This window comes from Nestor notabilis, unplaced genomic scaffold, assembly GCF_000696875.1.
Source record: "Nestor notabilis isolate BGI_N333 unplaced genomic scaffold, ASM69687v1 scaffold802, whole genome shotgun sequence".
In the NCBI taxonomy this organism is placed as follows: domain Eukaryota; kingdom Metazoa; phylum Chordata; class Aves; order Psittaciformes; family Psittacidae; genus Nestor; species Nestor notabilis.
Genome location: NW_009918529.1, coordinates 1 through 230, shown reverse-complemented (window position 1 = coordinate 230; position 230 = coordinate 1).

Below are 230 nucleotides of genomic sequence, written 5' to 3'. Positions count from 1 at the left end.
TCCCAACTAAAAGGAAGTGCAGCAGGAGGGCCAGGAGACCTCCATGGATGGATAAGGAGCTGCTGAGGAAACTTAGAGGGAAAAAAGAAGCTTGCAGAAGGTGGAAGCAAGGACAGGCAACCTGGGAAGATTACAGGAACGTTGTCCAGGAAGCCAGGACCAGGTCAGGAAAGCTAAGGCCCAGTTAGAAATACATCTAGCAAGGGATGTCAAAAATAACAGGAAAGGCT